This window comes from Nicotiana tabacum, chromosome 18 (genome assembly GCF_000715075.1).
Source record: "Nicotiana tabacum cultivar K326 chromosome 18, ASM71507v2, whole genome shotgun sequence".
Lineage (NCBI taxonomy): Eukaryota > Viridiplantae > Streptophyta > Magnoliopsida > Solanales > Solanaceae > Nicotiana > Nicotiana tabacum.
Genome location: NC_134097.1, coordinates 153175814 through 153189170, shown reverse-complemented (window position 1 = coordinate 153189170; position 13357 = coordinate 153175814).

Genomic DNA, 13357 nt, shown 5'->3' with positions numbered 1-13357 from the left:
TACGCCCCAATTCCTTGTTGGACCAATTTTGGAGACTTAGGCTCTCTTTCTCAAGAAGAGCTCAAGTCAACTAAACACAAACTAGTGTTTGCAACCACTAATTCAGCAATTAACCATGAAATTGACCCAAATATCAAACACCCATAGTCAATCTAGCCCTAAAATCCAAGACCCGTCAAATACCCACACTAGGGTTGAGCCACAACCCTAGCTTATGGGTCTAGCTATTCATAATTAAAGAAGAAAAGCAAGAAATAGATGAAGAACAACTCATATTAATCAATTACTAAGATAAACAATATATTTCAATGATGAAATGTAGATAAAATTGCTCAAAATGGATAAAATATTCGAACCCAGTAGCGCAGCTATGTTCTAAAACTATCTGATGCCCTAAAAATGGGAAAAGAAGCTCTTTATACTAAGATGAAAAATCTGGACAAAAATACCCCTGCGGGGCTAGTGCGGACCGTACAAAATGGTGTGCAGCCGCACTAAGGCTCTGAGCTCGAAAATCTAACTCTCTGAACTCGGGCACTGCAGACCTCAGAGAATGGAGTGCGGACACGGAGGCTTCTAGTGCGGTCCGCATGAAATGGAGCGCGAACCGCATTGGCTTGAACTCGAAATTTGGCAACTCTCTGATCCTCCTTACTACGTACCGCACTAAATCGAGTGCGGCCGCATTGATCTTAGTGTAGACTGCACAGAATGGTGTGCGGCCGCATTGCCTTTGTGCTTGAATGTCATGCTCTCTGAACCTCACAGTGCGGACCGCACAGAATGGTATGCGGCTGCACTGGCCTTGTTTTGCCTGAGCTTTGTCTTGTCTTGATACTTGTGCAAGTTTCACTCCTTTTGAGCTGATATTTGACTTCTTGTCACTTTGTTGATCAAACCTGCAATCAAGCACAACTTGTGAGCCTTTTGGGACTATTTTGTACGAATTTCTAATCAAAACATAAGCAAAAAGGAGTATAAAATGCATTAAAATCCCTAGTTATCATTGATACCCAATGTTTTCCCTAAATATGAACACTACATATTGTTGATACCCAATTTTTCCCTATATATTTTTTTAATATACAAAATACTTTTAAAATAGCATATATATGCATATATAAGCATGTCCAAATGTTTTATTATTTTTTCATAATTTTTAAAGGTTTTTAAATCAATTTATTTCCCCCTTTATCCATAAAACACCCCAATAATTATTTTCAAAATCATTATTTTGGTAATTCATTTGTTGAACTTTTATATTTATGCTAAAATATAGCTAAGGTAATTTTTGCATATTTTTACAAAATTTATTTAGTATTTTTTTAAGCTAAATTGCATATAATTGCAATATTAGCCCTTTTAAGATTCAATTGTATTTTATACTCATAAAATTTAGTCCTGTATTTTTAAATTGTCAATTATATGTTATAAATCATTTTAGTGCTTTAAATTTATTTCCAGAAATTAATTTACTATTTTTATAAATTTAAAAGGGAAAAATTGGCTATTTAAATAACAGCCCAACTACATTTCAATTATAGCCTAAATATGACCCCAATTTAAACCCAATTTCACAGCCCAATTCCGTTTTAAACCCGACCCCAACACAATTAAACCGACCCAACTCGGATTCCCCATCTAACCCCTTTAATCATAGTCGTTGATCATTTAGATCAGCGGCCACCATCCTCCCTTTCCTTTAAAACGACTCTTCATTAGGGTTTTTCTTTAAGCGTTTTCAAAAGATCTCTTCTCTGATTTTAATGTTGTTTGTGATTTTGCTATGTTTTGCTCATGTTGTTCTTCTATCTGAATCAGCATGTTGAAAAACCTAATTCCTTTTTTATCTCATTTGAGTTCTAAAACTATTTGCTTAAATATGTGCTGGTTCGATTAAGTTCTCCGTTCTTGTTAACTTATTTGATTCTGAGTTTTACCATATTTTAAACTAGATTATTGTGAAAACCTTAGTTCTTTTGGTCTGAAACTGCTTGTTTGAATGTATACTTGACTCGATTAAAAGCTCCTTGTTTCAAACTCTCTTTTCTTTATGTGACTTATCTGATTCTGAGTTTTACTTCTTTTCGACTATTGTTGAAACCTTAATTTCTCAAAAGGTTTCCACACTTGTTACTGTGAGACCTTTACTTGTTTTTTTTACTCTCTTCTTCACTTTGGCTATACGTGTGAGCCCTGACTGTCTAACTTTGTTCACTACTGAATCCTATGTTTATTTCTGCCACTATTGTATGTTGTTTCTTTTGCCAATGTGCTTGGCCTTGCATGTCCGATGCTTATATTCACTTTATTTATATACTGAAGTGCAGAACCATGTTTCTTCCTTGATTGATCTTAGTCTTGTGGCTGATTGCAAAAGATTTTCTTTTATGACCCCTAATTTCACTCGCCTGCTTAAATTAATTGATTCCTTTCCCTTTACTATGATGTTTTACCTTGCTGAATCTTTTCCAAAATAAGCATATCTTTGTACTTAGACTTGATTGTTTGCTTCATGTTTTTACTGCCCCTTTTATGGTAATAATCAATCTGTCTCCAAACTGATTTTCTTTCCTTAATTAGACTTGCTGCTACCCGTTAAATAGTGATTCCTTAATTAAAGGGAATCACTTGTGGTAATTGATTCTGACTTGTTATTGTTTCCATGTGTGTGTTAAGACTTTACTTATTACCTTATTCTTCACCTGTTTTCGAAACTATAAATACCCACCCTCTTTTCTTTCAAAGACACGAACCACCTAAGTTCAGAACATACACTTCACTCAAAACTCTCTCTTTTCTCTACTACTACTTGTGCTACTGCTTTTTCTAGCCGGCTGAAAGCCAAGTCTAGGCTGTGGAAATTTGCTTACTTTTCCTTTCTACACTTTGCTTCTTTACTGGTATGTCCTAGTTAATTTTCAAGCATCAACAACAATATGTTTCTTTAGCTGTTTTTCCTTCACTTTTGTCTGTTTCTGCTTATGTTTATGCAATCAAGTTACATTACTAAGCATGATGTAATCTGCTCCCTCCCCTTCTAAATTAATGTTTTCCCTTATGTATGTACTCTGTCAGTCACTTGTTATGTGATTTGCTGACTTATGAATCCCAAACCCCCATATCCCCCTATGTGTTTTGTTCTTTGGCTGGTTTGTGGGCATGCCAGCATCACCTATTGTTGTGCATGACCAAACCTGACCCTTTCTGGGGTCATATGCTTCATGCAATGCAATCCCAAAACCCCTGACCCCTTTGTGTAACTGATGATTCTGTATAGTTTGAGTTTTATTACTACTGTTTTCAAATCACCCTTACCCCTTACTATTCTCAACCCAGTTTTAAATAAATCTCTATTTCTGCACTTCCACTATATTCTTAGAACCTAGGTTCTACCCCTCTTGTGTGAGCCTTGCCTTGGGACCCTTGAGCTCCTTCTGAACTTGGACACATAAGGGTTGGCCCTTCCACACTGCACTCATCTCTGTCTGGTTAGGCAACCTTGGTGTAAGCACTGCCCCGGGTCCCTTGAGACCCTTAGGGAACTTTGACACACTCAGGTCTGAGAAAGGCTTTGAACATCATTGGCATTTGAGGTGGTTTATTCCATAACTCAGAGAGGAAGTCAGAATCAGGCTTCCTATGGTTGTAACTTCTTATTTTGCTTTTCTGGTGTAATTCATTCATTTTTGGTCTGTAATGATTTGTAACAAATATTGGGGTTGGCTAGTGAAAAGGGATGGGGTAATTATGCATGTTTTAGCTATTAGGAGGGTAGATACCATGCATATAGGATCTGTTTTTAAATTATGCATATTTTAATTCTACACTTAGATAACACGTCTATAGGATCTATTTTTAAATTCTGTATGTTTTAATTCTACACTTAGATAACATGCCTATAGGATCGGTTTTTAAATTCTACATGTTTTAATTCTACACTTAGATAACATGCCTATAGGATCTGTTTAATAAATTCTGCATGTTTTACTTCCACACTTAGATAACATGCCTATAGGATCTGTTTAATAAATTCTGCATGCTCAATTAGATACCATGCCTATAGGACCAAAATTAGCTTTTAATACGTAGATACCATGTCTATAGAAATAAAAATCAGCAATAATAGAGAGCATGTCTATAGGATCTAAATGGCTATAATCAGACATCATGTGTATAAAATTAAAATCAGTTTGACTCGTGCTGTTCTAAATCAGTTTAAACAACCTACTCCTTTTGTTAATACGGTTTAGATATCATGCCTATAGGATCCAAATCGCTCGTTTAAAATTGTCACTGCTTTGCTGCATTCTTAATCAGTAATAGACATCATGCTTATAGGACATCACCAATACACACTTAGGCAAGCCTTAGGTAATAACAACAAAACTGAATCCGCCTTTGTTTAATTAGCAACTGCTACAACCAGCAGGCAGGCCTGATTCGGACTTCTTATCTGAGTTATGTAATAAATTGGTCTGCTTCAACAATTAAAACTTCCCTGCCTTAGTACTTTAAATTCTGACCCTAAATGTGTTTAAGTCATGCTATTTATATGCTTTACTTGAGGAGGTGTATATGAGCCTCTTAGTTGTTTATATGTTTCCCCTAATATGTAGTCCTATGCATTTTGAATGTCGCCTTAGTCTTTTTACCTTTAAAAACTCAAGAGTCAGCCTAAAATCCTCCCTCTTATAGGAATAGTAGTCCTAAATTCCTCCGAGACTAATAGGAGTGGGACGGGTAATAGCATGAAATAGAGGTCGAGACCAATCCGCGCTTTAATACCTTAACTGGGTGGGAAGGGTAGATATGGATATGATGACCAGTCCACTAATACCATGTGTATCCTGTGAGCACGTGATTTTGCCTCACGAAAACAACTCCAAAATAAATCAAAAATAAATAAAACAAATCTCTGTTAGTATGCAATTTTTAGAATTTGTAGAACTATAACTCATTTTTTCAAAATTCGCCTTTTAATTGTTTTCAAACTCTTGTGTGTTCAAACTCAAATCCCCCTACTACTTGAGCCTATACTTGTCTATCTGCTAATTGTACAAAATTCACAAAACTGTCTGGCTGGGAACAATACTAGTGGATCCTGAAGGGTGTCTAACACCTTCCCGTTGGGATAATTTCAAGCCCTTATACTATCTCTGGTTATCAAGAAAACTTAGAAATGAACCCTATATGTGTCCTAATGCACCTTAAATCATTAAGTGTCGACTCTTCAAATGCAAACTCAGTTCCCAAAAGGAATGAATTGTCCTATACCCAAAAATATCATAAACCCGATTTTCCGATACGAAGAGGGAAAAAGGGGGAGCAACAGGGTGGTATCCCCATAATGAACCAAGACAGGATCATCGTACTGGCTTTCCTTTACTTCAGTTACTAAAGAAGATGTTGCCGTATCCTGAATAGTAATTCCAATATCACTTGAGTCCAGTTACCGAACTCCAAGACTAGCTAGCTGATGAACCTCATGGGCTATTCTCCTCTTTTCTGGCTGTAAATACGATAGGCTACCCATAGATATACGGCTGAGGGCATCGGCTACTACGTTCGCCTTCCCCGGATGGTATAAAATATCAACGTCATAGTCTTTAAGTAGCTCCAACCGTCTTCTTTGACGTAAATTCAATTCCATTTTGCTTGAAGATATACTAGAGGCTCTTATGATCCGCATAGATATTAACATGAATGCCATACAAGTAGTGCCTCCACATCTTTAGTGCATGAATCACTGCGGCTAACTCTAAATCGTGGGTCGGGTAGTTCTTCTCGTGCTTTCTTAGTTATCTCGAAACATAAGCCATAACCTTACCATGCTACATCAGCACACAACCCAATCCAATGCCTGAAGCATCATAATAGATAATGTAACCATCGGTCCCTTCTGGGAGCATTAGAACCGATGCTGAAGTTAATCTGTCTTTTAATGCTTGGAAACTCCGTTCACAAGTGTCAGTCGATTAAAACTTTGCTCCCTTCTGATTCAGCTCTGTCAAAGGTGCTGAAAGGGAAGAAAATCCCTCTACAAATGTCCTGTGATAGCCTGCCAAACCTAGAAAGCTACAAACCTCTGTCGGTGTTGTGGGTCTAGTCCAAGTCTTTACTACCTCAATCTTTTGTGTATCCACCTGGATGCCTTCACCGAAATGATATGCCCAAGGAAAGCTACAGAGTTCAACCAGAATTCACATTTAGAGAATTTTGCATACAACTTCCTTTTTTATAGAACTCTGAGCATAGTACATAGATGATCTGCATGCTCAACCTTTGAACGAGAATACACCAATACATCATCGATAAATACAATTACGAACATATCTAAAAAGGGTCTGAACACACGGTTCATCAAATCTATGAATATTGTTGGGGCATTGGTCAAACTGAATGACATAACATGAAGCTCAAAGTGCCCATATCTGGTCTTGAATGTTGTCTTCAGAATATCTTCCTCCTTAACCCTCATCTGATGGTACCTGGACCTCAAGTCTATTTTTGAAAAACACTTGGCACCTTGCAACTCATCAAATAAATGGCCAAACCTCAGGAGCGGGTACTTATACTTGATCATCACCTTATTCAACTATCTATAATCAATACACATTTGTAAGGAACCATCTTTCTTCCTTACAAATAACACAGGTGCCCTACACGGTGATGTACTAGGTATGATAAAGCCTTTTTCAAGCAAGTCCTTTAGTTGTTCCTTTAACTCTTTCAGCTATGTGGGGGCCATTCTATAGGGAGGAACAGATATTGGATGAGTATCTAGTAGTAGGTCAATGGAAAACTCAATTTCTCGCTCTGGCAGAAGACCTAGAAGCTCATCGGGAAACTTATTAACTACCGGGATGGACTGAATGGTTGGTAACTTTACTTCCATATCCTGAACCCGAACTAAGTGATAAATACAGCCCTTTATGATCATCTTCCTTGCCTTGAGATAGGAAATAAATCTTCCTCTCGGCGATACCGTATTACCTTTCCACTCCAAAACAGGCTCCCCTGGAAATTAAAATTGGACTATCTTTGATCTACAATTAACGTTGGCATGACAAGAAGCCAACCAATCCATACCCATTATAACATCAAATTCTACCATATCTAACTCGATTAGGTCCGCTACGGTAGATCGATTATGAACTAATATTATACAACCCCTATATACCCGCTTAGCTATCACCGAGTCCCCAACAGGTATAGACTCCTCAAAAGGTTTAACCAATTCAGGTTTTATTACTTTAGCAACCAACGAAGTAACATATGATAAGGTGGAACCTGGGTCTATCAATGCATATACATCATATGAGGAGACTGATAATATACCTGTAACAACATTAGGCGATGACTCTTGATCCTATTGTCCTGCCAATGTATAAATGCGGTTTTGAGGACCGCTCGAGCTAGATGCTCTGCCTCTACCTCTACCACGACTCATTGGTGCTTGTGAACCTTGCCAAAGGGGGAGTACTGATGATGACAAACCAGCTACAGATCCCGCTGGCTGAGCTATGCTTGTATTACCTCTCGTCGGGCAATCCCTCATAATGTGGCCCAGATAACGACTAGTATAACAAACACCCAATCCAATAGGACACTGTCTAGCATGTTTCTTACCACACTGAGTACATCGTGGCAAGGGTGGCCTCATCTGACTTGATTCACCCCTATACTGAGAACCTGAGGCCCTGAAATTCTGACCAAGCCTTGAATATATGGAACAATCAAATCTCTTACCGCCAAACTGAGGGGTGCGATAGCCAATAGCTGGGCTGGATATCTTGCATGCTATTGTATATGACCACCTCGAAACTCACCAGAAGGACACAATGTCCTCTCTCTTATTCTAGGCCCTATCATGCTCACGATTGGCCCTCCTGAGCGTATGCCTGAATACGAGAAATATCCATGTCTGGCTGAAGTGAGACCGACATACAATTTTTAAGCAAGTGAGGCTCTAATTCCATCACGAACCGGTGAATCCAGTCCTCCATCTTAAATACAATAGTGGGAGCATACCTAGCCAATGAATCAAACTGAAGACTGTACTCCTGGACACTCATGTTACCCTGCCGAAGGGTCAAGAGCCTATCAAATTGGGCTTGCCTAAGCTCTGGTGGCGGATAATGACGATGGAAAGCTTCTGTAAACTCCTACCATACTATTGGAGGGGCATCCTCACCTCTGGACAATTTCCAAGACTCGTACCAATTAACTGCAACATCTCGGAGTCTATAGGAAGCTAGCTAAACTAACTCACTCTGCACTCTATCAATAAATACATGTGGGTCCTCGTTTGAATCTGCTTCAGTGAATACCGGAGGGTTTAAATTAATAAAGTCACGAACTCTCGCACTGATGGACCTATCTGCATGACCAATACCTACCTCTTGACGCCAAGCCTGCACGGTTACTAATCGAGTTAATAGCTGAATAACATCTCTCATCTCCTGACCCGGTGTATCTGGCTAAGGTGCTGAATGTACAGGGGCGGGCGCTGGAGCTAGCGCCCCTCGAAGCTCTTTTGGAAAGGGCGGGGTATGTGAAGTTTGAGATGGAATCTCACTATGAGACTCACCCCGAGCCCTGGTAATTCGTGGCGCTCGATTAGTAGTTTCTCCAGCCACGGACTTTCCCTTCTAGGCGGCTGTAGTCTTCGGAGGCATTGCTGAAATATAACATATCGTTAGGAACATGAATTTTTATATCGCACAATCTAAGATAAAAAAAGAGGATAACATCATATATCCTGTAGCCTCTTATCTATAAGTGTAGCGCACAATACACCCATAAACAAGACTCTACTAGACACGATCTGTAGATAACCTTAGGACATAACTGCTCTAATACCACTTTTATCACAACCCAAACCGATGGGTCGCGACGAGTGCCCGAGTCCTATATGTCGAACATCCTTAAGCATGCGACTAAGATATAAATATGAATAATATCTGCCGAAATACGAGAGTAACATGCACGAGGAAAACATGTCCAAAATACATATATACATATACGTGCGGATTACAGTGGGCAAGCCGACAAGGACGCGATAGGCAACTATATACCTAAAACTGAAAGCCGACAAGGCCACATACTATCTAACTGTACATAACTGTCTACAGACCTCTAATAGAAATACAACTGTACAAAGACGGGACTGAGCCACGTCATATATATATATATATATATATATATATATATATATATATATATATATATATATATATACATATACAAGCATATCGTACCAAAATCAAAAGCAGCTCCGGATCAAGTAGAGCACGCCAACTCTCACTGATCAAGAATCCTATGAAGGGGGACCGTCAGCTTGCCTACCTACACCTGCGGGCATGAAACGCATACCCCATGGAATAGGGCGTCAGTACAAAAAATGTACTGAGTATGTAAGCCATGAAAATCAGTACGTAAAAGACATAGATGAAATATGAAATAAAGAAATCTATCTGTAAATCTGAATATCTTTGTAAATTCTGAAACATTTATAATGTCATGCACATGCATATAAATGTCATGTCATGCATAGGTATAGGTGTACATAATATCATCAAGCCTCTGAGGGCATCCCATCATATCGTCTCGGCCACTGTGGGAAACATCATCAACATATACCATATCGTCTCGGCCACTGTGGGCAACATCATCAACATATACCAACTGATCAGGTGGTAGTGCGTATATAACGCCGTAACCTTTTTCCATATTCCATATACATATATTTACATATATACACATGTATAATGCCATCTGATCATGTGTTAGTGTAAATGAATGCAATGCATGAAATGCATAAGAAATACGTTAATAAGATTTTCTCGGAATATTCCTTTCGGATAAACCTTCTCAATTGTGTATTATTCTAAGACCCATGAAGAGAAGATATAATAATATGTCACATGGGGAATCAAGAATATAGAGACTCCTAGTACTTCTATGAATAGAGTCATTTATGAAAACCGTGCGTTTGTTCATTTCTTCTGTATAACTTGGATCATGCCAAAAAGAAAGAAGGGATGGCCTTAACATACCTGGAGTAGGGAAAACTCCGTATAATATTCTTGAAAAAGATTGCACCGTACACCTTTAGACCTACAAAATTTTACGTTGCTACGATTCTTAAAAATTCTCGTTGAATTTTCGTTGCTAATGAAGGTTTAGAGCAGAACTTTGAGTAAGAATTGTACGTTTTGCTTTTGTATAACTTCTTGAACTATTCATTCATTCTTAGTTTCTAATTGTAGAAAAATGACCAATGTTTTGATTTTGAGTCTTTGTATTCAAGACACGGAGATGAAGCTTTGTTAAAAGCTTTTGTAAAAGTGGCTAATTGTTAATTTGACACCTAAAGATCATATACCCTTAGTCATATATTTGGTTGGCTTATTTACTGCCACGTTTTGGGGTGTTAGTATTATTTCATAATTTAATAGTTAACTAGGTAATGTCTCGCTACCCGATAATTAACCAATTATTCACATAATTAAGAATTATCTCAAATTACCTAAAAATACTATTCATTTTTAATATACTTTATATATCATACTATCACGGTCATATGGTACCTTGTATGGTACTAGTCCATAAATACCGGATATTGTAGCTCGACCCGTATTTTATCCCAAATCGGCAACCTTCAATGAAACTCATTTTCTTTAATTGGTGTACCTTTTATTCTTCATGACACTTACTTATCGCTTGTTATAAATAGCATAAATACGTTAACCACAAGATAACCTCATCCCCGAGTCTACGTTAATTAACTGAAGACAAAACTTTTAACGTACGAAAACGCGAGATATAATATTAAGTCGATATGATCTTACCATACCTTTCACTTCTCCAGTATTGCTACTTCAAAGGACTCATTTGCGTATTAGTGTGTATACATATTTAGAAGACAATGATGGTACGATATCCTTCCATGCATCTTATCATTATTTTTTTATTAAAGTTACCCAGATAGTAGTCTTAGTAGTGTTGTATTACCAAAAGAGTGCATTGAGGGGGCTAAGATCAGACCTTAAAAAGATACAATAGTGGTGATTTTATCACATAGAAATCAGAATGAGGTATAACACTATGTCCTCCTTTCTGAGCAAAATTAATGGTATAGACTTCAACTAACAAAAAAATTGGACTTATCATACTTTGTCCTTATACTAGGCATTTGCCACTTATCTAGTAAGAAGGAGCCTTTAGCATTTGCAGGTAGTTGTTGATATGTTTGACATATTAGGCTCTGATGATTAGTGGCAGCAAGTTTAGCCAAAAAATCTGGTACGTGGTTTCCTTCTCTAAAGTAATGTTGCACAACAACAATGGCAAATTGTATAATATCAATGATCCTTTCAATCACCATCTATATCTTCACGTTATTAGAATCTCTATTTGAAAGCATGTTGGTAATGACCATCACTACTAAAAAGTCTAGTTTTAGCGACAGACAAATTCTCTCGCTAAATAGAAAAATCCGTCGCTAATCTCATTTAGTGACGGATTAGCGATAGATTATTAAGAAATTCTGCTAGCTACGGGCGATTTAGCAATGAAGTTCGTAGCTAATTCCAGTTTTCTTGTGGTGCATAGAATCCAGTTCAAGAGCGAAATTAGTGTATCCTAGTTGGTTGCACCATTTCCCTCCAAAATCTACATCCATTGCCTCTGCCTTATTGTTGCTATCACAAGTAATGGGCGCTGAGAAAGTCACAATTAAATTGCCGTAACTGCCCCTAATAATACCTCTAATGCCTGCTTTGCCACTATCTTTTATGTAATTTCCATCAATATTGACTTTGAAGGAGCCCCTTATAGGATGTTGCCATGACACTTGCTTTCATCTTTGTAATAGTACGAGTCTCTCTATTTTGCCGTATAAAATTGGCCATTGAAGTTGTATATCAACTCCTGGATTCAGTTTGGAAATGGTAGCTTTGATTGTCCAAATACCTTGGTGCTTCATATAATTGAGATGGAATTTCTTCTATTTTTCATATCTACACGAGCTCCTTTGTTTTCAAATTTCCCAACAAATCAAAGTGGCAGCAATTTATAGCATTAATTTTGTGCACTCTGTTATTTGTCTTTTCATCCCACAATCGCTTGAAGATCCCTATGACTGGATTAGACTGATGTGTAATTCCAAACGGATTGTCAATTTCATTTCAGATAAAATTAGCTGCTTCACTGTCCGTGAACATATGTCGCATAGTTTCCACCTGAGCATTAGTGCAATAAGAACATCTAGAAGTGATGTTAGTACCAAATCTTCCAAGCATATTATCAAAAGGTAATTTTCTTTTAAAAAGTCTCTGAGTAAGAAAAAAATATTTAAAAGGAATAGAATTTTACCAAACATTACTCATAAAAATATTCTTCTTCCTTTTCATTCTAATTGATTAGCAGGCACATTTATTGGAAAAGTGACCATCCTCGGAGATGTTCCGCACAGGGAAATCATCCATGTGGTAATTATCAATATCCAAGTTGGTGATGCTATCAATGATATTGAGAAGAAGGAATTGTTCCAGCTTATTGATGTCCCAAGTTCCATTATGGTTGAAATTATTCACATGTATTTTAGCTGGTTTCTTAGGGCCTCGAACCTATCTAGCTAAAGGAACTTTACCATTCCAATTGTCCCATCAGAAGCTAGAGTTGTCAGCTTGAATCTTTCTGTGGATATGTAGCTTTACTTTGTCCTTGATTTTCATGATGTTCTTCCATAAGTGTAACGATCCGGCCGGCCGTTTCATGAATTTCAGTCCCGTTCTTCCTATTTCTACTTCCTTATGTGTTGTTCAGCTATATTTCATCTTATTATGTTGGTTGTTCTGTGTTCGGAGTGGTCTTGGAGTGAAATGAAACACTTAGTCTCTAGTTTAGAAGTTTAAGTTGGAAAAGTTAACCGGATGTTGACTTATGAGTAGAAGGTCTCAGATGTAAATTCTGACGGTTCGGATAGCTTTGTTAGGTGATTTTGGACTTAGGAGCGTATTTGGAATATATTTTGAAGGTTTGTGATAGGTTTAGGCTTGAATTGACGAAATTGGAATTATGGAGTTTCCGATCGATAGTGAAAATCCTGATATCGGGGTCGGAATAGAATTCCTAAAATTGGAATAGGTCCGTTTTATCATTTGTCACGTGTGTGCAAAGTTTCAGGTAATTCGGATAAGGTTTGATAGGTTTTTGGATCGGTTGCGGAATTCGAAAGTTTGAAAATCCTTAGGCTTGAATCCGAGAGTGATTTGGTATTTCGATGTTGTTTTGAGTGTTCCGAAGGATGAAATAAATTTGAATAGTGGTATATGACTTGTTCATATTT